This window comes from Cryptomeria japonica, chromosome 10 (assembly GCF_030272615.1).
Source record: "Cryptomeria japonica chromosome 10, Sugi_1.0, whole genome shotgun sequence".
NCBI lineage: Eukaryota > Viridiplantae > Streptophyta > Pinopsida > Cupressales > Cupressaceae > Cryptomeria > Cryptomeria japonica.
This window is the reverse complement of record NC_081414.1, coordinates 275,714,081-275,738,834: the sequence shown is the minus strand read 5'-3', so window position 1 is coordinate 275,738,834 and position 24,754 is coordinate 275,714,081.

The window sequence follows — 24,754 nt, the reverse complement described above, 5'->3', positions numbered from 1 at the left end:
CAGGTTCACCAGCAGTTGCCTTTGCATATAGGTGCATAAATCAAATGAGGCATCTTCCATGATCGTCCTGTAGGCGGCATTTACCGCTGCAATAGAGACAGAGTTAATTCTGCTAGCATAGAATGCCCGATAACCTATCACCATGCAGGCATATTTGACCAGATCATCCTTGATGGTATTGACGGTCATTCCTTGTTGGTCGCTCCTAGAACTAGTGAGCTTGGTCATTTCCATCTTAATGACTTTCCTTAGGGCTGGCACATCTCCAACGTTATAGAAATTGATGACGACATGAATTGCTTCTGGTGTGATGTTATGTGTCCACTCTAAATACATTTTGTCACCATGCACCCTACTTAGAATGATGCAGATGTGATCATCTGTAAATTCTTCAAGGAAATAGACTGCATTGTGAAGCTTCTTCTTTTCCAAGATGCTGTATTCCGGATTGATCTTCTTGTCCTTCCTGCAGAATAGGCTTAACTGACAATGGATCACTAGAGATCCTAGGTCTTCAATTTTACAGTTAATATAATCTGAAATACCTTCCTCAACTATAACACCAGTGGGTATTTGGGATAGGGCATTATATTTTGCCTTCCATTGGATGAAATCTACCAAATCAATGGGTGTACTAGAACTAGAGTGCGTTGCAAAAGCCATGATAAACAGAGAAACTCAAAAAATGCCTTTGCAAGTAGAGATTTAGGGCTTGCAAATTCCTCTTTTCTGCACACTACTTCGGTTGTTGGATTACCGCTTTGAGTTCTACACTTGACTGATTGATATTATCTTCTGATTCTTCTTCAAAGTTTTGAAATCTCTTTGAATCGCAAGACAAATCGCCTTTTGTCACTCTGCACTTGAAAACTTCTTCGCTCGCAAATTGATAAGTGAAAATGACTTGAAAATTGCTTTTAAACGAATTCTTCACCTACCACAATAAATGCTCCACCATTAGGGCGTAAACCCTAATTTGCCTTTTACCATTTCCGGTCTTCTGCCAATTGACAGGTATCACATACCAGTTAAGGTCTTTTACCGGTGTAAACTAGGGGTTCGAAAGATTTCATCGATTTGTTTCCCCCTAAGCTTTTTTGTAGCTTAGTTTGCCGGTTCAGAGATTTCCACACTAGGTGCAGAAACTAGTTCTTCTTGTGTCACTTCTTCTGGCTTCTTTTTCCAGGTTTTCTTCATATCCACTTGAACAATTTCAACATCAATCTTTCCTCCTGGAGTGACAGGTATGTCATCCGATATATTCTTTCTCGTTCTGCAAAATCTTGTTGTGTGACCCGATTTGTTGCAATGATAGCAAACCATTCCAGGTGCTCTCCAAGGTCCATTATTCATGTTTACATTCTTCCTTTTGCATGTTGTAGCAGTGTGACCATTATCATGATAGATCAAATAGGTTGTTCTCCATCCGGTTGCTGCTTGATAGCCACCGTTACCTGATTGATGATTATAGGTATTAAACCGGTTTGGATTCCTGTTCCTAGAGGGTTCAGTAAAAACTCCTTGACTCCTTTGAGGATACCTTCTGGTGTTGTGCATGATAGACCTGCATTCAAATTCTCTATGCCCAAACTTGTTGCATGCATAACAATTTCCATTGAATCTATTGGATCTAGGCTTATTGTTTAGAAAGTAAGGAAAGTTATTGTAAGCCTTGTTTCTACATACATTAGCAGTATGTCCTTCCTTGAGACAATTAAAGCAAACAGGTTTGAACTTTTTTTTACCTTTATCCTTTGATGTCGGTTGCTTCTTTGAAGCTACATATTTTGTTCCAGAGGTCTCACCTTCCTCATAACCAGAAAAACCAAGTCCAATGGTATTCTTCACCGGTTTAGCTGATTCAAGCTTTTTCTCTAGCTTAACAGTGCTCTTATTGAATTTGGCAAGTATTTCCTTTGACTCAGTGAGTTCTTTGGAAATAGTAGCATTGGATTCCTTCAAAGTTGCATTCTAAAAAATAGCCATGTTTAATTCACTTTGCATTTCCTCTTTTTCCACTTTACTCTCTTGGAGATGAGCGATAAGTGCACTGTTTTCTTGCTTCAGCTTGGAGATCTCATGATCTTTGTCTTTTACCATATCTTCATATTTTCTCTGGTTCTCAAGCTCTTGACACATCCTGATAGTCAGTCCTTCAAGTTCCCTTCTTAGGTTGGCATTAGACTCATTCAGTTTTCAACTTCTTCAACTAGGGCTTCCATGTCCGCTTCATCAGACGGATTGTTTTTAGTTAGTTCCATCAATTTCTCAGCATGCTCTCTTCTTTTTGCTAGAGAGGCCTTATATTTGACTTTGAGTTCATCATAGGCTTTCTCAGTCTAAGTGAGCCAATGAGTAAGTTCCCTCATAGTGTATTCCCCCATATCTCTTTCCAAGTGATTAAACTTATAGAAAGCTTGGCTCTGATACCAATTGATGAATACTAAGAGTGGGGGGTGAATTAGTATACAAATAATTACTGAACTCAAACACTTAAACAGTTTAGCAGTAAACTGGTATAACAGTTTTACTAACAAACCGGTTAACACAAATGCAAACCAAACAACAAATAAGGCATTCACCCACAGAAGCACAATCACCATAACACAAGAGATTTTGACGTGGAAACCCAAATGGGAAAAACCACGGTGAGATGAAACTCACAAGTAACTATCTGTAGAATAGTAACCAGACCGGTTAAGGTCATACAATGTTCTTTACCAGAACAGATCCTGTTAGTAATCTCAATCTCTGTTAGGAGATAAGTCCGATTAAAGACTACCTTGTGAGAGGATTTCAGATCCATAGTTGTGAACCACCTTGTTAGAGGATTTGCAAAGGCTTTTCTGGGCCTACCCGGTTAAGGGTTTCAGAGTTGTCAAAGATGTGATAATAAACAAGTGAATGATCTAGCAAATAGCATAGTCTGCTTGGTTAGATCCATGATAGATCATTGCTAATGCATTTCAGCATTACTTCAGTCTTCAGTAAATCCACACTCTGTTATAGCACATAGACTCGATCTTCTCTTCTAAGATCGCACATACAAAAACTCATCAACCACACAAAAACCCTAATAGCTACTGCTACTAAAACCCTAGACATGATGTGCTTAAAAAGGAATCAGATTTCATGTCGGTCCAATAGGATTACATTGCAAGTTCCTAGGTTCATTGTATCTAGACACATTTGGTAACACGACACAAAATCATCGTCAAAGTGTCGGTGGATGGTAACTTATCACAAAAATACCGGTTGGTAGCTCACCACAGAGTATTACCAATTCATACAAATTTACTGATTACCGGTTGGTAACTCATCACAGAGTAATACCGGTTCAAATATTAAACCGATTACCAGTTGTCAAAAATGAAGACTGAGAAAATGATAAATGTTGCTTTAGTTCCTTCATTCTGCTTGAGATCCTCGAACCGCTTGAGGTCTTCATACTACTTGGGATTGGTAAACACTTTTTGCAAAACACCGATAGCCTAAAGACTATAATTCATAATATCGGTTTGGAACACATACCGGTTGAGCATAACTTATACATACAAAAAGTGATCTCAAAGCAAGTGTGTGTCCATCAATGACAATCACAATATCATCATAAAAAATGCCAACAACAACATCAATCATCCTCTCTATCGAAGAGATCTGATTGAATGGTTTATTAAAGCTGATATTGAAATATGGAAAAATCCCTTGGCTTTGAATTTTAGCTATGTCAATTGGCACAAGGATCAGAGTCTCCATTACCTTACCCTTTCCTTTATTTGGTTCTTCATGTTTCTCTTCTTCCTTCTTCTCAGCTTCGACTTGTTAGATTTGCCTTCTTTAGGTGCCTCCTGTGAACTGATGTCACCACTTGGTGCATCATCCTCTGGTTCTGCTGATTTATCATTTTCTTTAGTAGGCTTAACCTCAACAGAATCCAAAATTTGTTGCTCTGCAAAATTCTGAGTATCCTCTTCCTTATTTACATCATTAATCAAAGGATTTTCTAACTGAGTGGCTTAATCTTGTGAGATAGTTTCGACAAGTCGGCTCTTACTAGGAAACTTCTTCCAGATTTCACTAGTTTCTCTCCTTATTTCACCAACTCGACCAACCATCAGACTATTTACTTTGTGCTTGCTCCTGAATTCCTTTTTATTAGCCAATAAAATCAATCTTTCAATTTCCTCTATAGTGATATTGGTGCACTGATTGACGAGTTCACTCTCCTTTATTTCTCTATCCATTTTGCTAGCAATTTTTCTCCTAGCATCAATTAAACTATACAAATATTTTGGAAGATATTTTTATAATTCAATCAATGCTTTATTAAATACATCCATGTACAAAGCTATAGCTTTCTCAATCTTCCTTTGATTCTTAACATCCATATTCTCATAATATACAAAGATGTTCTTCAAATTTCCATCTTTAATAATTTCATCAATCAACTCTTGAATAAATAAAGGAGGAACAATATGATGCTCTATTTTAGAGGTCTTCATCTTACCACATTCTATAGCTTCATCCAAGTTGGATTTGTCTTCCTTCCTCTCTTTGGATAGTCTATCGGTATAAGATCAAACCTTGCCTTCTTGTCCTTCTGCACTTTTCTTCTCACTACCAGATGCTGAAATTAGCCATTTGAATCCTGGATATCAATTGAAACTCAATTCCTACCATCTGTAATCCATTGACTACAGATCTCATCAAGGGGTACCACAAGATTTGCATTAGTTTTCCTCCCCCTAAGGCCAAAATCCCTAGTTATCAGATGAAGGTTCTGCACCAGATTCAAGTATAGATCCATTATCTTCCTTAGATTCATCCTTCTTTTCCTACATATTCTTATGCTAATCTTTGATCTCATCTAATTTTGCCTTTCCCTTTTCATCTGATTTGTTCTTGTCAACTGTAGCATTATTTTTGCTTCTGTAGAATTTTGCAATATGATTGGTTTTGTTGCATGCTCTCCAAACAACATTATTCTTCATAGGTCTAAAGTTCATTTGATTTGGTCTTGTCCTACACTAATTAGAGACATGTCCAAACATTCAACAAGCATAGCATCTCTTGTTCTAAAGGTTATTTATTACTTCTCTACACATATTTGACTTGTGTCCAAGGTTATTGCATATGAAACACTGACCGATAAAGGTGGGAACATTATTCATGTTGTTCATGATACTGTTATTGTTCATAATTCTAGTATTCATTCTACTTCTATACTAACTCTTCATATGACCAAACTTGTTGCAAGTAAAATATCTACCATTGAATTTATGAGAATTAGGATGTCTTACCAGAGGATTCTTTCTCTTCTTCTAATCAGGTTTTGCATTTCCTTGTCCAGATCCGGAGGATTCGCCTTTCTCAAATTCTAGGCCTCGCATATCCTTTCCATGTCTCTGACTTTCCAACATCTCATCAAGCCTTGTTGAACTAGCTTTGAATTTTTCTTTGTATTCATTGGCAGTAAGTTCATCCCTCAAGGTAGCAATCTGTGTTTCAAATTCTTGACCATTATTACTTGATTGTGTCAACTCAAGCTTCAACTAATCATTCTCATAGGTAAAATTGAAGCATTCATCAACTCTTTCCTTCAATGATTGTGCCAGATTCTCTTCATTCTTCTTTCTATCCTCAATCTCCTTAGTTAGCCTCATCACAATGGATTGCATCTCACTCTTTAAAGAAACATTCTCTCTCTCAAGCTTGTTAGCTTCATCATCTTTGTCCTGGAATTCCATGACCTGATCTTCTTTCTCCTTCAACTTGTCCATTAATTCCTTCCTCTTCTCTCTACAGACACTTTCTTGATCATTTAGCTCACTAATGAATTCATTAGTAGCATCCAGGTTCTTCTTCAAGGTAGAGTTCTCATTTCTAGCTGCATCAAGATCCTCAAGTGCCACATTGAGTTGTCTCTGAAAATCAGAATCCAATGAATCAATCTCCTAGATATTCCTCAAGCAGTAAAGCTTCCTCAAAGGGACTAGGCTCTGATACCAATTGTTAGAATCAGGTATCACTAAGAGGAGGGGGCTGAATCATCACTACCAGAAGTAAAATCCAGAAACTTATTCCTTATCGACCAGTTAGCAATGCATAACAAAAAAGAACATAAACATGCAACAACGAATCCACAACACTAGAATTTTTACGTGGAAACCCAGAAAGGGAAAAACCACGGTGGGTCTAGAACCCACAATATTCACATACTATGGCTAGGAGTACATAAATATTGCATAGATGGGGAATGCACTTGCATTCAGGCTTAGTGCTTAGAGCTCACTGCTCAATTACAATTGCCTGGAAGGCTACAACCTTCAAGGAAGTCTCACTAACTTAGAATTTGATTACAATGAGGAAATATAATGAAATGAACTCTCAAGAAGCATCTGACAATGCAAGAATGAGTTTGAGTTAAGCATTGAATCTGACTATCTTCACTTTGCTGAATACTCTATTTATGTCTCAATCAGCTATTGAATTGTCTGAAAGAAAAGTACGCATGTGAAACTGTGCCTAATCTCACCAAAATGGATCACCATATTTGTACTACCACCAAAACCAATCGCCAACTCGATCTTATATATCCAGTCTTAGCATAAAATTAATCTCCTTCAATTTGGCTTTAGGAAGTGTAACGTGTAGCTCCAAGTCAGCTTCAATCTTGAACAAAACATAGCACAAGACCAAAATAGTGTATTCACATGCTTCCTAAGGATCTTACCATTCATCAAGAACACAAAATCAATTGTAGACATCTAAAACTAATTAAATTAATATTTAATTAATTTAAGCCTGTCAACATAATTAATTAATTTAATTATGTTATCCTTATTCTTCTCAGTGTTAATTAAATCTAATTTAATTAATCCTATCACTATTGTGCAATTATTAATTTATCAAATGAATTAATTATTTCCCTATTCTTCTAAAGTCTCTCCAATAATTATTTCCTCTAAACCCACTCTAAAATTAATTTTATTTAATTAACCTAATCATATGATTTCAACAAATCACTTTTTCCTAATCCCCACTCAACCTAATTAATTCCTCTAGAATCTCTCATAATCCCACTTATCATTATTCTCCAATTTTAAATTCCCCCACTCATGTCACATCAATATTGAACCTCTCAAATAAATTCAAATTTCTTTGAATCCCCCTATGCATTCTCACTTTGCAATTCAAATTTCTTTCCCCCCCTTTTTCCCAAGGAATTTTATATTCCTTTTTATTTCTCCTATGGATCCTTAATCCATGTCTACTATCTTCAATCAATCTTATCCCTTCATAAGAAAACCAATCTTGGCGTTCCATTGGCCTCCTCCAATCTATAAATTGGAGCATCTTTCCTTCTCAAATGGGGGGGGGTTCATTCTTCTATCCTTATGCTGCCAATTTCTCCTCCTATCATGTTTCCTCATGATCCTCTATAAAATCCTTCCATCCATAATTCAAATCCAAATCCTTAATCCATCAATCTTGTTGAGCACTTGAGAGAAATCCACATCCTTAACAAGCAAAAAATTTATCAAGTGGAGCAATCAAAGAGGCGCTTTTACTTCATCGCGCTCAATTAGAGGAACAAGAAGAGATCTATGGAGGTATAAAGGTATTTAAGGCATTTTTTAATGTTTTATGCATATTTATATCCAAACTAGCCATTTGCCTCTCAAACCTAGTTTCCTCCATGTTCATTTTGGCATGCCTAGTGGGACCCACATCCCTAATTTGATGTTTTTGCGAGTTTTTGTGTTTTGAAAAGTTGTAGGTTATATTTCCAGTGTGAAAGATCAAACAAATTTCTATTGCGCATAAAATGATTTTGTTTCATTACTCATATGAGTATATACTAATTGTTGTATGGGCATGTGAATATGCTTGTACGAGTCTCTATCTTCTATCTTTCTTCTTTCTATTAATACTCGTACAAGTTTCTTTTTGATGCCATACGAGTTTATGTTCTGCATCATACAAATCTATGCAGTTTCTCGTATGGGTGCTTGAGAAAACTTGTATGAGTTGTTTCTTTCTTCTTACTCATATGAAAAACAGAGTAGTTTTGCAATATGAATTTGTCAATACTAATCCTAACCTATCTTTGTTCTCTATTATTTTGACATTTTTTACAATTTAACCTATGTTTTTGCAGAATGTTAGTCCAAGATTCCGCTTGTCAAAGAATCTATTACTCAAACCATTGGACTACTAATCTGTTGTTTTGCAGGTTGCCTAAGGAGATACAAACAAACATTGTGTATTTTCATTATTTTCTTAGGCATTTAAATTTCATTGGGTAAAAGAACGATTTTCTTTATGTGTTTGAGGAAAGCGTAGAGGTAGGAGAGTATGCTCTTGTCTATATAGACAAACAAAAATCTAGACCCTTAAAACTTTTCTTGTTTGTTTGCACGCTTTTACCCTTAACAGGCATGTTGTCCTAATTTGGTGAGAGGGGAACGACCCAAGTGAGTACGACTAAAACCTAATCATTCCAACTCACTATAATAAATAGGCCTTTTGAGATGAAAATCTTGGAGGACGGAGCTATTTGAGTTTATACTCATATCGAGCACTTTGTAGGGCCCGTTGAGGTCTAAATCACACTTGCGTGACTACCATTTTTCTTGGTACTTTGTAGGGCTATAGGCCTCAATCGCGCTTGTATGACTACAAGGGGTAGTCTTTGAATGGAAATCATTACTAAGAACCCTAGGAATATAAACTATCTGCTTCACCTCCGAAAGGTGGATAATCTTTGTGCAATGGAGATAGTAACTCCCCCAAGAGACTTGCCATTTTGTGTCCACATTAGAGTTTGGAGTTAGCTAATACGGCTTTGAGAACCCATTACGTGAGACTCAGTTACCGTATTTTGATTAGCTATGGGGTGTGTACCCGAGTCAACAAGCAAAGGTTTTCCTCCTTAGCAACCTTCCTAGGATAGCACACTATGTTTGGATTCTCTATTTGCATCAGTGGCCAATGTGTAATCACTACTTGATATATCTTGCCAAGTCCATCCTTCCTCGAACCAATCAATCCTCCCTCTTTCCAAATTCCATCTTGTCATCATCAAATCCCTAATTTATTTCTATCTATCCAGGCAATTTGCCAATCCCCAATCCACTTTCATCCATCCAAACAATCATCCTTCCTCAACCAACATTTTTGTCCAAATCATTCATCCAACTTTGGGTAGCCTTCCCCTTTCTTCTTCCTATTATCTATCCATTCTTCCATAATCATTCTCCTTCTAATCCAATCAAATCTCCAAAATTCCAACAACTAATCAATCCATCTTTCTAATCTGGTAATCCAGTCACCCATCAATCAATCATGCAATCCTTTAATCCAATCATCAACCCTAATCCAAGGTCAATACCTTGTGATATTTTTATTTAGACCTTTATTTTAAATCAAATCAATAATCTTGTCTTGTGTGCATAGGAAATCACCTCCCCCAAGCATATTTTCTCAATCCCTTTGTGGTCGATCTAGACCACTATCCTTTTATCTCCTCTTTTCTTAGGATCATAAGTCTATCCTTAGAATAGGAAGATTTTATCAATCTTCATAAGGTCTAAATTTTACCCTACCTTGGTCTTGACCTAGGTTTGTGATCTTTATCATCAATCCTCCACCCAAAATCCTAATCTAAGGACTAGGGTGCAATATTCATCAATCCTCAATCAAGCCATCAACCAATCTAATCCAATCAAATTCAATCCATCATCATTCGATGCCAAGTCCTAATCCTCATCTTCATTTAATATCATCTTCATCATCTTTCTCCTCCAAAACATATTCATCCAATTTCAATCTATTCCCTCATTCTCAACATGGCTACCCAAAATTTCAAAGCTCGGTATGAGAAGATGCTCATGGAAGTTCATAGACCACCTCAACATTCCTACCAAGCCAATCACATAATCTCTCATCCACCTAGCATACCTTCATCCATCCCACCTCAACATATTTCACCTAATCCCAATCCATATCACAACTCTTATCTTGATTCTATCTTTGACAAGAGAACTCCATCTTATTCCCCATTCATATTTCCATATTATCCCTCATCCACATATATACCTTCATCTCCCCTCTCATCTACATCCCAATCCCCGTCCTTTTGCAACACTCACTATCCAAATTTGTTACCTCATAATCGTCCACACCCTACCCCTAATTCCCCAATCCATTATACCAATCCTCCATCCAATCCTTATCCTCCATCTAATCCCAATCCTCCATTTAATCCCAATCCTCCAAAATCTGTATTATCCACATCCTCCAAGTCCATCATTCGTAATCTTATCCAAGACATGCTATTAAAGGAGACAAAATCCCCTTCTTTAAATCAAGTTTCCTCATCTCCTCAAGTCCTCCATCCACCTTAATTACCTCCACCTCAAAACAAATCCTAATTGCCCACACTTCATGATACCCCCATTCATCCATCTACTCATATCGAAACTTCTGTATCGTCCTCCATCACACCAACCCCACAACCCCAAACATGCCAAGGGATTGTTCCAAAGCATGCTAGCATAGAATCCTCTCCATATCATGATGCATCACCCTCCACTCCATCTAATAATATCATTCCTTTGACTTCCTCTCATGATCATATGATCCCTACATCCAATCCTCTCCCATCATCACATGATCCTCTTCCATCTCATGTTCTAATCACCACTTCCACTCCATCTCATGATACCCTCCCTAGTCAAGATCAAATTATCCCTTCATCTTCATGTCGTGATCCCAATCCATCTAAATATCCTAACCCTCCTTCCACAACCCATCCCCCTCAAAATGGACTTGCATCTTGTTTCTGAAATAATAAGGGTCCTCAAACTAACTCTCAAGATGTTGGTATATCTCCTATTCCTCCTAAATCCAAAGACCCTTCATATAAATAAAAATCCCACCATCCCTCATCTTCCACATCCATTTTGGGACCCTATGTTCAAAATATAAATCCTCCATTCCTTCCATCCATTTTGGGTCCTTACATAACTCCATCCACCACCCCATCACGTCAAATAATCCCTAAGCAAGATCAACAAAGACACACATCCTTGAAACCCTCCCAACACTTTCCCTCCACCATCCCATCCATAAAATCCATCAACCTTTCATCCTCACACACCCATCCCATTGCTATTGGAAGTAATTTGGATTCCCAATCTAAAAATAATAAAGCTCAAAAATCCACAAAAATCAAAGGATCAACATGTCTCCTCAAAAGGACATGCTCAAAAGAAAAATATGATCCAAAAGAAAGGACAATCCAAAAGGCCACAAAGGCCCTGAAATAAAAAAAATAAAAACTATGTAGATTCCCAAACTACTCAAAGAAGCAATGCATCTCAAAGTAAAATCAAAATTGCCATCCAAACTTGTTAATCTAAAAGTTCCATCCATTCATAAGTCCTCCAATCCTCCATCTAACACTCCTCCATTTTCAAAATCCATTTTGGGTCCTTATGTCCCAAAATCCACCATCCCAACTCCATCTTCTTCTTCTTCTATTTCAGGTCTTCATGTCCCAAAATCTGCACTTCATCCTCCATCTAATTCAAAACCCTCTCCTCCAGTACTCCACCACCCTTCAAGGTGTGTGCCAATGTTGATCTTCCACAAATTTTTCACAATCCCATTCTGTTAGTCCAATCCTTTGCAAATCCTTATCTTCCATCCCCTATCCATTTCATCTCCCCAATTATTGTTACCAACATCTATGAGCATACCCCCAGTTCAAAGAAATACTAAGGGATACCATCCATGGAACTAGATGATTGAGTCCTTCTTTCCTCCTTCACGCATCCACTATCTTCCATATCCACTTCTCCTCATCTTTATCAATCCAAAATAAATCCAAAACAAAAGCAAAAAAATCAGAAAAAGAAGAAAAATCATTTCATCCAATGGTGAAAACCACTTCTTGTGGTGCCTTGGGTAAGTACCATGATGAAAACTTGGCAAACAAGAGTTATGTGTAATCCCCCCTCTTGCACTCTACACCTGGGGGTAAGCTTCATCCATGTTATATTACCATCTCCATTATCCATCCTTTGTCCAGCTCTTGTCTGCATCCATCCTTCTTTAATATCTTTGATCTTGACTATCCTATCGATATCCTCCATTGTATATTTGGTCATCCTATCCAAATCCATCATCCATTCCTACATTTTATCTTGATCAATATAGAGGTAAAATAGCATTTGTGCATGCTCCATATTGATTACACATTATCTTTCCACCTCATACATTAGTATCCACCATCTTTCCTCTATTTCATCCCACTACCTGTAGTGGGCCATTTTCCTCCTTTGCAACATAGTTCTTGGAGCCCCCCTTCCACCTATTCTTCATCCCTTTAGTCCTCCTTATCTTATCCCCATCCATCCACTTAAGAAATCTCCCCATCCATCCATTCTCTTACCAATCCTTGGTTCTCCCTTGTCATTGGTTCCAATCCATCTTGTTGGACATAATGTGCCATTGAGAGGGGGTGAATAAGTGGTTTACAATATATTCTCCCTTAAAATCCTAAGTATGTGTATTGGTTATTAGATCTAATAGAAGACTAACTTACCGGTTAGAGGGAAGAATAACACAAAAGCAATCACACATGAAAGGGACATCACATAATACTAGCATATACGAGGAAAACCCAAGATGGGAAAAACCTCGATGAGAAATGTTGCTAGAGTCTACTACTCCAATCCAGACTCACAATGAATCTTTGATTACAATGTTCAGGGTACCAACCTAAGGAGCACCAACCCCTGATTTAGGGCACCAACCCAAGGAGCTACAACCCCTGCACTGAGCTCCAACTCAGTGATTATAAAATTATATTTTGAATACCAAAGTTATCTTCTTGCTACAAGAGGACTTTGTAACTCTCATGTATGTCTCTCAACAAAATCTCCTCTCTTCAGATCCTTTTCAGTTCTCTCTTTGCTTCTTCTCTATAGGAACCTTATGTCCTACTACAATTCACTCTCTGTTTCAACTTTCTCTCTGTTGTACCTTTGATTATTCAACCTCTTCTCCCGTTCTATTGGTTCTGCCTTCTACCGATTCTTCTTTCTGCCACACTCTTTCTCTCCACCAATCTACTTCACTTAGTCAGATAACCACTATTTGATTACTGTTGGTTCTTACCTTATCAATTCTCTTCACTCTTTTGCAACTCTTCTCTGTCAATTCTATCACTACTAGTATTTTCCTCTGCCAAACTCAATGGTTGACTATTGGTTGCCTCACTCTTACTAGTTGAACTCTTCAACCTGATTATTTCTCACACAGTATCTCCTCTGATACTCATTGAGCACTTGACTGATTTCTAATCTCACATGTAGAAACACTCTCTCATTCAGCAACAACCTTCATTGATTTTGGCTTGCATATTTATAAACTTGTTTTCCCGCCAAAAACCAATTCAAACTTCAGGTGGTTAGGGTTTCTTCATTGACCTCAAGGAAAAACAAATCCAATCAGATCTTATCGAATCTTATCTCCTTGATTGATGAACTGCACCTTATCAATCAATCCCACCATTGTCATGTCTTCTAGAACACGCCTTCCTCATTTAGCAATTTTTTTTTAACCTATCAGCTGATTTCTTGGTTGATCACCAAGAATGGTTTTGTGGTTTCATTTTCCTGCCTCGATCTACCAAACAGTCTGTGTTGGATCTTTGTTGTCCATCTGACCTCTAGTTGCAAACCTCTACTACACATCCCATGAATCATGCAATCAACATAAATGTTGACCTGTCACCATCTACCTCATTGACAACACATTCACTGACCTATGTATTCATGTCACTTGACTTCCACGTGGCTTCTTTGTTAGCATCCACCTTTGTTGGGTCATCTGTGTCAGTCTGCATAGGATCACCAACCAAATCCATTATCGGGTTCATCTACCGATTCACTAACTCTATCGGTTATACCCTAACCAGTCTGCATTCAACCTTGCACTTTTCTTCTCTTCCGGTGGAACATCTTTGTTAGTTTCCAATCATATCAATCTACCATATGCTCATCTTCATCAAGAAGGAGCACATCAATTAGCCTCTTTACTCTCTGACCGGTTCTCATACTTACCAATATGCACCCTTGATGACACCATGTCATCAAACTTCAAGCATTTCCATCCGAGGCATCTCCATTTTAGTTGCACTCTCTATCTGCAGCTGCTCAACCTTGCCTTCTTCATCATTAGCCTGAACCATATCTCAACTAGTTTGTGAAAGTGACAAAACCATCATTTGTTTACTCTTCCTTCTCTATCCTAGTAGCACATCATGTCTTCACATGTTGATCTAGTGCACATTCCTAATCTCATGTGCCTAAGGCAACTTAGTGTTTTTCCTGTTCATCCAATGTGAGCCTTCAATCACTTGCCTTTACTTTTTTTTATCTTATCTCCAAGACTATGTGCATTCTATGAATAATAGAAGATAAGCTCCACTTACCAATGGGAGTGGATCCTTGTCATCTGCTTCTTGTCATGTATCAATGTGGCTTCCCTATTTGAGCAGCATATCTTCAAAGAGGCACATGTGATCCAATTGGGGAACATTCATTGTCATTCATCTCTTCAAATGGTGACTGTAGCTATATTCAGTGGGAGTCCCATTGTTTTACATCCACACAGCATACCGGCGACCTATAAATCCTTCTCTTTTGGTGTTGATGTGATCTAGATAACATTCTCCGTCGTCATCACAATCAACTGACCAACATATTTCTCTCTTGTAGATGTCATAATCTACTAGTTATATCATACCAGTCTCCTATCCATATCTTCAACACAAGTCAAACACTAACTTTTGTACTGGTGACTCCAATGGCTATTTTTCTCAATGACATTCTCTCCCTTATCGGTGACCTGCTAAACTAGGTTGCATTAATATATCACATCGGGTATGCACCAGTGACTGTTGTACATGCATCTCTTATACTGATAGCCATCCTATACTGGTTGACATCAATGACATCTATCCTATGTCCACCAATCCACCCCTTCCTATCCAACTATATTTTTAATCCAATCCTATCTCATCCAATCATATTCTTCATAATTCAATCATTAATCCTATCTCCAATCCAATCCTACTCAATCATCCATCCCCCTTTTCATCCTATCTAATCATTTATACTTCTTCTACCCTATCCAATCCATCAAATTGAGATTTTCCCATCTACCTAAGATTATATTGACTTGTGCCTAATCCAAACACCCATCCATGCTATGCTAATGAAATCCAAGCAACAATCATCTCATTTGCAGACCTTACACACCCAACTTGCCTTTTGCCAATCATCAAAAGGTATCCAAATCCATCACCTACCCATCGTGATGCATCCTTCCCTAGTCTGTTAGTTTATCCAAATCCATGTCCTACTCTTGGAAAGAGATGTCATTTGGTCATGTGCATGTTGTTTGCATGGTTTACATTTCTGCTTTGATTTTTATCTTGTGTCTCGGGACTATACTTACTCATGGTTGCCTTGATCATCCTATATCTTGGTATGTCTCAACTTGGGTATAATTGGGCATCATCTTTGTAGTGTGGCATGTTTGAGGGTCTTTCTTGTATGAACATACAACCTTGTATCAATGTTTCTCAATTCTTACATGGTTATGTGCAAGAGATTCCTGTTTGTTTGAGCATCAATCCATGCCTCAGATCTTCATATCATCTGGTTCTTATAATCAGTAGTGTAGACTATCCATGGGAACATCAAACTGAGGTTTTATCTCTATATTTTCTCAATAATAAATCCCATCCATTTATTATTTCTTTATCTCATTTCATTCACAAGACTCCAATCCATCCATTCCTCTTTCCCTCTTCATCACTCTCATTCTTTTATCACCTTGTCTTCTCATCGATTTTGAGAGCACACCCATGTTATTCAAACCTGCATGTCCTCTCGAGGGGGCATACAACTACTTCCTCATCATCCTTCCTCCTCGTCATTCTTCCTCATCTCATGACTAGGGAATCATGCTACTAGTCCTTATCCTTTTATTCCACTATGTTTTATTCTTCTTTGATATAACATCACTTGATGACGCTATATCAAAGAGGGCAAAATGTAGACACCTAAAATTAACTAAATCAACATTTGATTAATTTAAGCCCGTCAACATAATTAATTGATTTAATTGTGTTATCCTTATTCTTCTTAGTGTTAATTAAATCTAATTTAACTAATCCTATCACTATTGTCCAAAAATTAATTTATCAAATGAATTAATTATTTCTCTATTCTTCTAAAGTCCCTCCAATAATTATTTCCTCTAAACCCACTTAGTTAATTAATTTTAATTAATTAACCTTATCATGTTATTTCTACAAATCACTTTTTCCTAATCCCTACTCAGCCTAATTAATTCCTCTAGAATATCTCATAATCCCACTTATCATTATTCTCCAATTTTAAATCCCCCCACTCATGTCACATCAATCTTGAACCTCTCAAATAAATTCAAATTTCTTTGAATCCCCCTATGTATCCTCACTTTGAAATTCAAGTTTATTTCCCCCCCTTTTTCCCAAGGAATTTTATATTCTTTTTTTCTTTCACCAATGCATCGTTAATCGATGTATACTATCTTGAATCAATATTATCCCTTCATAAGAAAATCAATCTTGGCCCTCCATTGGCCTCCTCCAATCTATAAATTGGAGCATCTTTCCTTCTCAAATGGGGGGGGGGGGGGCTTCCATTCTTCTATCCTTATGCTGCCAATTTCTCCTCCTATCATATTTCCTCATGATCCTCTACCAAATCCTTCTATCAAGCATTCAAAACCAAATCCTTAATCCATCAATCTTGTTGAGCACTTGAGAGCAACCCACATCCACAACAAGCAAAAGAGAAAATCAAGTGGAGCAATCAAAGGGGCGTCTTCACTTCATCACGCTCAATCCGAGGAACAAGAGGAGATATATGGAGGTATAATGGTATTTGTTGCATTTGTTTTATGTTATATGCGTATTTCTATCCAAACTAACCATTTTTCTCTCAAACCTAGTTTCCCCCATGTTCATCAACCACCAAAATTACTGCAATCACTGGAAATTATTTCAGACCAAAACATCACCAAGATACCTTGTTTTATAAGTTAACAACATATCAGTTAACTCCAACTTCCAAATAAGATGAATCATGACCATCAGATTTGAGTCACCAAGAAGAGTTTCTATCAATGACAACCATAGACCATAAATCAACCATCAAAGATCACCAGATGAGTTTCAATTGCCAGCAAAAGTACCTTTATATGGACAATAATTTCTATGTCTTGCAAGATAATCCTTAAAGGTTTTCACCCTACGGAGATCATCCATAGGTGAATGATGAGAATGTCCTAGACCTTCCGTACTATCTTGTGAAGGAGGTTTTATAGGGACTTTTATTCCTTGTTCATATTTTCCAAATCCTTGTCCACTATAACCTTGTTTCAAGATTATGTTATAACCACTTCTATAAGAACTTTTTAGTTATGAAGAAGGATTATTATCATGAATTTGTTTAAAATTTGTAGTGTAAGGTCACATGGAAGGATCAAAGTGAGAATTAGATGAAGAAGGAATATTCTTTGTAGTGAGTTTCTCCTTTCTATCATCATTATTCATATTCTCTTCGATAGGTTAGGAAGGAAGTTCCTTATCATCTAAGGCTTAATTTTTGCTTAATTTTATATAAGGAGATAGGTCACGAATAAAATCCAGAACATTATCTTTCTTACAAATATTTTGACGAATAAGATAAGCTCTAGGACAATAAGGAGGATCTAAAGAGATTCAAGATAAGCCTCCCTTGCACTAGAGTATGCCTATGAGAAGAGGATGGTGTCATGTATCTCTTCAATTCTTTCTCTCCATTAGGGATCATCTATAGGATTATTTACTCTTTCTTCATTCACATTAAATACCCTAGGAGAAGTACAAGCATTAGTTTTTCCAATCCCATCTTATCGTTGTATACAAAGCCTTTATATGATCTACACATGTAATGCATGTTCTTATAAATGTCATCATAAAACAACATATAATATGAATAAAAGCTTTGAGATATAAAATTGTGCAAGTAGGAAATATATTGGAAACCCTAAAAATGCAATATGCAAAAGTACTATGAATGGAAAGAAGTAATGTAAAATGAAAGAAGCCATTATCCAACACATGATTGTGATAAATGTAATGAAAACGTAATATAATCATATGTGAAATAGAAATCAAATCAAATTTAGTTATTTCCATTATGAGTGCCTAAAATCATATCTAAAAATAGTGAAAAATTATGCAACCCACAAGCCAAAATTAGAAAAAATAAATTAGAATTTTTATGAAATTAACCACTAAATTTATATTTTTATGATCTATGAGTGTAAAATTTATTTTTCAAGTGTGTACAAATCAAATCTGAGACCACAAATCAGAAATAAGCACGCAAGGAGTCGAGTTAACCAAAATGTAATGGTTGTAAATTTTGAATTAGGGTTCCAACAAATAAAACCACTAACAAGACATATTAACCATACATTAAAAGAAGGGGGCAAATTCAATAGATCTAGCGACAATTTGATTAGAAAAAGGGCTGAAAATACTAATCAAATTTATCAATTTTTGTTGTATGTGGGTCTCCTTATTTCTAAGTTGAATTTGTAATGTAATTGTAAAATTAGGGTAAAATGAGGGTTTATTGAAGTAATCAGACAAAAACAATAAGCTACAGATGTCCCATGGAGGCACCAACTAAGATCTGGGAAAAATAAAATGTTTATAACCCATTATTAGAAGTTCATCCTAATTTTTCAAGACCAGGTATCACAGATCCACCCTAGTCCTCTGAATTTTGTGATGCTGAAAGTTGACTTGTTTGTTACTATTGACTCTATTGGATTTCCCAAGTACATATTTGCACCTATTTCCTACACAAAAACAAAGGGAAAGATGTTGGGGATAGGGTTTTGCCTTAGGTCAAACCCTGGTTTTGAAATTAACAATGAATGAAATAATGTAAATACTGAAATAAATATTAAGGATATATACCTCAAAACTACAATTATTGATGATGATGTAATTTTATTTGAATGTAATCACAAATGTTAAATGTAATTGCATGACAAACAGATGGACATGAAAAAACCTAATCACAAATGCATGTTTGCATACAAATTGATGTGACTTTTATCCATAATGCTTTAATGATGAATATACAACCTTGAATCTCTAAAAATTCTTGATGATGAATGCTTCATGAATGCACAAATACTTTAGGTAGCTTATGTATTACTTCTAGGTTAAAATGAATTTGATAGGATCCCTTTATATAGGGTTCCCTAGGTAAATTACCAATTAGGTTGACCTCCAACAATTATATGTAGCTTCAGGAATCAAATGCTATTGGGGAGATATAGCACATGCGCCTTCTAAAATTGGGGCCAATTTGAGAGGGACTAGGGAATTTTGGGGCACCCTGGTGTAGACCAAGGTGTCCCATGCCTTGGTCCTTCTGCAAATAAGACTAGAATAAGTAGACAAGAGGGAGTGTATGCTATGATAGGACCCACCAAAGGGTGTAGATGATATCAAATTTGGATAATAGGGCCAAACTAGACCTAGAGAGGGGATGGGGATAGGACAGGATAAAGTAGGAGCACAAACATGAGGTATAAATTGGACCGGTAAGAATTTACGATGCTACAATGTTCATCTTGTGGGACCTAGTTTGGTGAGGTGGCAACCTAGATTACAAGCGACTAAGATGGCATGCATACTAATTAGATGGAGATAGGTGTCCCACTTTGTGGACACCATAATGAGCTAATTTTATGGATTTTTCATAAGTTGTAAGATAAATTATGAAGGATTGTGACAAGGTTGTCAAATAAGAAATTATGACAAAATAAGATTTAATTATGATGTATTTATGATAGGTTGGCCCATGTGATTGATGTACCTATGAATGGAAGGGTGTTTACATGCATGCAAGTGTTATATTTTTTTAATATGGAAATCTATCATTTCCATCCTTGATCTTTATTCTCATATTGAATTTTAAATTCTATTTATTGGGTACTTCTACATTTTTTTTAGAGGTTCAATTTGTCACATGTATTATTATGCTAGCATCAAATTATTTGTAAAAAATTATCACTATTGAAGACCCTTATTATATGAACTTGGTGTTGATATTCTATTATAACCACATATTGGTGATGATAATGCAAAATATATATTTTTGGAGTGAGGGATATTTCTCCTAAAAGGGTTTCCCATTTATACCTAGTATTATATGTTTTTGATTAAGGAAAAATAGGTTTTGAAGGGACTCAAAACTCTTTACAAGAAGATTACATATAATGTATCATTAAAACCCAACAAAATAGGAAAAAATAGAAAGACAACATGACTGACAAAAAACAAGACACACAAAAAGAACCCCAATCCAACACCAATAAAAAGCCAACAGAAGAAAACAATAGCACCAACAGAAGAAACAACACTAACCCGGGTTCTTTAAAGTTTCAGTAGCTTCAGCTTCAAGTTGATTAATCTTCTAGGCTACTTCCTTCTACTCGAGGATGTCTTGAGGCAAATTAGTAGTCTTTTCCTTCATGCTTGCCCTCATTCTCTTGCTTAGACCCAAAGTATACTCAGTACCCAAATCTTTTTCCTGGTCCTGATCAACAAAAACCCTGTACTGGTGAAGTTTTTCTAGCTTAGCCACCAAAGTATTCATATTATCAGCAAAGGATTTAACAATTTTGTGGCTATGCTCCATAATTTTACATAGGGTGGTCTCAAATTTATTGATCCTCTATTCCACTTCCCCAAACTTATTATCATACCTATCCTTCATCTTTTTAATCGCGTCCACATTCTTGGTTAAGAAATCTTCCATCATTTTCTTCTCATCTTTAGTACAAAGGGCACAAAAAGAGGTCCCTTGAGGCTTCTCCTTCACACCACCAAAAGGCAAGGGCTTAGTAGTGTAGTATCGTAAAATTGTGACCCTGGCAATTTTTGATTGCATTAGGGTCCTCATGCATGTGAGATTGAATCCTCTAGCTTGATCGGAGATTGTAGACTACTCAACCCTCAGAATCAACTTCTTCCTTGGCCTCTACACCACCCTGTCTACACTTTATTCTGGGGAAAGGGGTAGGATAGGGGCATGGCACCCCTGTCCCTACCCTATTTTGGGGCAGGACCCTTCCTAGGGTTGCATAGAAGGTTGTACAGTGAGCGGGAAAACTCCCTCGATGTCAGCCTATGACGAAAATCAAATTTATTGACATGTATTTAAGGGGCATTTTCCCTCTCATTTGCATAAGTTTAATAGGTTGGAAAATTTTTCATGAGTTGGTTAAGTTGTATAAGAGATTGAGCATTCGAGAGAATTCAAGCATTCTTTTCTAGCATTGAGCATTCTCAAGTCTCCCTTCAAGGATAGGTGTTGCATTCAAGTCAAGGATTCAACCATTGAAGATGAGATTGATTCCAACATTCAATTCCACACAAGCATTTCTATCAAAATTGCTATCACAACCTCCCTTGAGGTGACTTATGATTCACTCTTTCATTTACATCTACTTGTAAGTACTTTCTTTCATTACTTGGTTGATTCCAAAACTAGGGTTTGACCTAAAGGCAAACCCCCAATCCCAACCCATTTTCCTCTCTTTTTTGTGTGTAGGTTGCAGGTTCACAACTATACTTTTGGATTCGGGCTCTATTTACAGATGCGGAAAAACCCTTTCATTTCACGGATTTTTCTGAGGATTGTGTACATTCCCGCCACGGTTCGGGCAATTTTTCCTCAAATTCATAGGGTGACTTCGTATCGACATATTACTACCAGGTCCAGGTGGCCAACTTTATCCCGTATTCTGATCTTAGGATATAATCAGTTCTTTGTCACTTTTGTACTACATAATTCAATCAACTCCTTTCCATTTCAAATAGGAAGAGGGGATTAACTTATCATTCCCGTTTCACTCAGAATTTTGTCTTCATCTTTGGAGGTTGAATCTAGTGAATTCTCCTCTCCTCTCCAATGTAACTAGGTGAAAAGTATTTGAAGGGAAATCTATAGTGAAACTCTCATCTCTCCTTGGAGGGAAAGGGTATTTTTCCTCTTGATCTCTCATTCACATTTCACCACATTTTTGGTGAACCCGACATGCTGCATGCTTTCCTTTGAACAAAATTGCATATTTTTCATTTGCAAGTTTAAATTTTCTCCAAACTTAGTGGTTAAATAATTAAAAACCCTAGTTTTTAAAATTAAATTTGAACTTGTGATTTGTAAAAATTTCTTGTGGTTATCTTGGATCTTAAACTTGTTGTGTTTATCAAATTCAATTTCCTCATTGTCTTGTTCAATTTGCAAATAATATTTACAAAATGAAAAGGTTACTTGTTAAAACCCTAATTTTCAAAAATCATCTTGAACTTGTGCAAAAGTTGGATTTCCATTTGATTTTCAGATTTTTTATTGTTCTTAGACTTGTCTTCATTCCTACAATTCAAAATTTCAATTTCCCTCCTTTTCCCCAAAATTCAAACCCTAATTTTTAAATTTAATTGGATTTTGTGCAAATTTCAATCAATTTCATTCAAATTCAGATTTCTAAACATTTTCCAAGGTGTCCCTATCCATTAGGTTTGATCTTTTTCAAAATTGCAATTCAATTCCTCTTTTTCTTCAAAACCCCAATAGGGTCCTATTTTTACATTTGAACCTTGATTTTGCCCATCTAGAAATCATAAAATTCATCAATTTTGGGGGTTTAGCTTTGAAATCATCATAATATTCATCCCTGAAAATTTTGACAAAAGTTGGTCAGACCATGTGCGTTCCTGCCACGGTCCTCGGTTTTTTTCCCGAAATTTTGGGAGACTGTTATGAATATATTTAATAGCCTAAATCTAGAAGAATGGCTGATTTTGTCGATTTTTAATCCCTCTAGAATTGGAAATACCTCCAAAATTCAACATTTCAAATTTCAAGAAATTTTTGAAAATTAAGAGGTTAATTATAATCTGCCCTGATTTTAAAAATTAAGAGGTATTCTCTTTGCCCTAATTTTTAAATTTCAATTTCCTTTCATTTTTGTAAATTGTGTCATCCTCTTTCTCCAACAAAGTTCAAATTGTGTAATCATTATTTTCTTATATTTTGCATTACTCAATTTTGTAAGCTTTGTTCTAAAATTCAAAATTCAAATTTTCCCTCTAGTGCCCGATTTTTTCCACTATTAGTCCTACCTATCCTATCCTCATTAGACAAAGCATTAGAATTAAGGCCTCTAAAGGTTTAATTACCAAGGATATGAAGCCTAATTTGGGCGACTTCTTTAATGAGGATCATGATAATTCTTCCCATCCTACTATGTGCCTATTCACCCCATTGATGAATCCCATGATGAAGAAGAAGCTTTAACTAGGGTTTCTATAGATCAACTTTCCACATTGAATAGTCAATTTGATAACTTTCAACAATGGATTTCCCAAGAATACCCTAATAGTGAAGCTCTTCCATTAATTGAAGGCCTTAAGTGCATGACTCAAAGTGATAAGAATGGAATTGATATATTGCATGGCATTACACATATTGTTGATTCTAATGTCATACCTATCAAGAGTTGTGTCAAAACCCTAGGTTATTCACAACCTCCAACACAAGTCAATGCTTCTATTACTTTGACTAGTATTCCTACTTTTACCTCCAACATCATGGCTAAATCAACTCAAAATGTCATTCCTACAACCATTGGTCATGGGGGCAATCCCTCTTCTTCATTTAATCCTCCATCTTTACCTATGTCTTCCATAAGTATACCTATTATTCCTCAACCAATCAATGTGACACAAGGGGGAAATTCCTTCAACAACTTTATTCTTCTTGTAAGTGTCCCTTTTGCTACCCAATCATCACCTATGCCTACTTATCATAATGTCCCACCACCTTATTCTTAGTCCATGCCTTCTTTCAATAACATTACACCACCTTCTCAATCAACTATGTCTAACATCAATTCTTCTACCAAAATGACAATTAACAATCTTTCTCAAACCATGTCTTCCTTATAACAACAAATTGCTTCTATGAGTCAATCCAAGTTTAGTGTGCCCACCTTTGATGTTGCGAGCCCACTTTCTCTTGATATTGTGAAATCTGTGCCACCTAAACATGTTGAGTTCCCTCAGTTGGAACTCTATAATGGAAAAGGTGATCCTCTTACGCATGTCAAATCATTTCAAACTTTGTGTATTGATTTTGCTTATGATCAAAGATTGCTTGCAAAATTGTTTACAAGAACACTAAGAGATAAGGCTTTACAATGGTATTGCTCTTTGCCTTCTTATTCTATCACCTCCTTTCAACAACTGACAAATGCTTTCATCCAACAATTTTAAAACAACATTGGCCCTAAAATCACTTTGACTGATTTAATGCATTGTAAACAAGGTGTTAAAGAAAAAGTGACTGATTTCATTGGTAGATATAAGCTTTTATGTGCTCAAATTTCTTTTCAAGTACCTGATAATGATATTCAATGAATTTTCATTTCTAATTTGCAAAAAGATATGAGGGAAAAGCTTTGTCTGAGTTTAACTCCTTTCCGTAGTTGTCCACAACACTCCACAATTATCAGCTGGATGTGAGTCAAATGGAGCAATCCACTCCTATGG